The following is a 2,126-nucleotide window of genomic DNA, read 5'->3' on the forward strand; positions in this document are numbered from 1 at the left end:
GGCCAGGAAAATGACTGCTAGCCCATGAGCAGTCACCAGAACTAGCAGCTACCAAGACCAGGGTTACTGGACCTGGGAGAGAGGCAATGGCTGCTCAGTTGTCTGGGAGTCTGTGTGATCACCTGGACATCAGTGTCTGTCCTCTAGACTCGGGCGAACTGAGGGCCAGACCTTGCCTGAGTCCTGAGAGACCGATCCCTGTGACCTTCTGCCATGGCCTTCTATCTTGGGCCCATCAGTTGGGGATGGAGCAAGGATCTATCTCAGACTTGCTTTCTGGTGGTCCCCAGACAGAAGGAAGCACCACAGAGGTAGCTGGGGCTGGTGTGCACTGCGTCCTTGTGGTGGCTGTATGATTTTCCAGATTGCTGACTCTGGGGAGTGCATGATCCCTTGACCGCCTTGAAGTCTCTCCCATCTCAGTTTCCCTTTGTTCCCGGAAGAGTGTGTGTCTGTACACTGGTGTGCCTAGAAGACCTGTCTGTGTGTGCATGAATGGCAGGGCCGGTGCCTAGGTGCTTTGGGGGGTAAGAGGGGAAGGTTGGAATGGAGGACACTGCCCATACAATTTTACCCTCTGTAGCCAGTGAGGGAAACCACACCCCCTATCACCCCACAGAGCTTCTCTAACTTCGAGCAAAGTTCCCAAAGTGACCTTCTGGGTGGGAAGGGCAGCAGGAAATGTGGCCCCCATCCCTCTCCTTGTCTTTACCCTCTGGCTGCCACCACTGCCATTGCCACTGCTGCGCTTTCCCTGGCTAGAGTGGAGGCTGAGCCCTCTTTCCCTGGCTCCCATTTAAAATTAACTTCACGACATTCTAAGGATTGGGGGGATGACGAAGGAAATGTGTGTCGGGATACACACAGGTTAAAGGTAGATTTGGCAGCGGCTTTCGCCCTTGCTCTAAGATAGGAGTCCCCCGGCTGGGGCCCACGGACTCCAGAAATGATATGCAAAGTGTTTGTCCATGTGTGTCTGTTTTTTGGAGGATTATGGCTTTCATCAGAGCTTAAGGCCTTAATGATGTTAAAAGACCAGTGCTCATAGTCGCCACGTGGGCTGCATGCTGGAGGTGCTGATCCGTGGTAGCTCCTCCCTGCCCTGCTGCCTGTGGCCAGTCCCTGGACACGTTGCTGCTGGAGATCCGGCATCTCTCCGGTCATCGGAAGCTAGGCTCTGCACGGCTTGAAGACACCATCACCTTGTTTCTTACTTTGTACTCCCAGTGTGCTCTGCTTCTGCTCAGTCCTGGTCTTGGCCTGTGAGCGTGCCTAGTTCATCCCTGGTAAGGGACCTCAGACTCCAGTGGTGACGCAGTCCTTTCCAGATGACATTTTCTGCTCCACCTTCCTTGACAGCAGCCTGTGAACTACTCAAGAGTCCCCTGGGTTTGGAGTTAACAGTGGGTTTGTGTGTGATCTGTGGCATATACTCTAACATAGGGATTGGTTTATTCATCTGTAAAGTGGGGATATACCTACCTCAGGGATGCTGCAAGGAGCAAATGAGAAATGTGTCAACAATAAAAGCATTACCTATAGCAGTAGATGTTGTTGTTGTAACTTGCTTTATTATACCATCGTAGCTTAACCACTTGACAGCCATGACAGGTGTAGTCACTGTGAGCCCCATGCAGTGGGAATTGGGCCATCCTTTCACAGATGTCTGGTCTTGGTCCATCTCTGGATGGGTCTTAGCCACTCATGTCTAGGCTTTATTAAAATAATGATTTATTTTTTTAAATGATGTGTATATGTGCATGTCAGTGTATACATGTGTAAATGCAGTACACCTCCAGAGGCCAGAAGAAGGCATTGGATCCCTGCAGCTATAGGCAGTTGTGAGGTGGTGGATGTGGGTGCTAGGAACTGAACTCAGGCCTTCTGAAAGAATAGCAAGTGCTTTAACTGTTCAGCCATCTTTCTAGCCCTCTAATCTTAAACATTTTGAGCAGTGTTTATAGCCAAAGTTTCCTTCTGCTAGACCAGGGGCCAGACATCATCGTTGCTTCTCTGTGGAAGGGGCAAATGTAGGAGGCCACTTGTTTGCTCCTGGCTACCCAGACCATGAAATAATCACACAGAAACTATATTATTTGCAATACTGTTTGGCTAGTAGCTTAAGC

Source organism: Arvicola amphibius, chromosome 2 (genome assembly GCF_903992535.2).
Source record: "Arvicola amphibius chromosome 2, mArvAmp1.2, whole genome shotgun sequence".
Classification (NCBI taxonomy): domain Eukaryota; kingdom Metazoa; phylum Chordata; class Mammalia; order Rodentia; family Cricetidae; genus Arvicola; species Arvicola amphibius.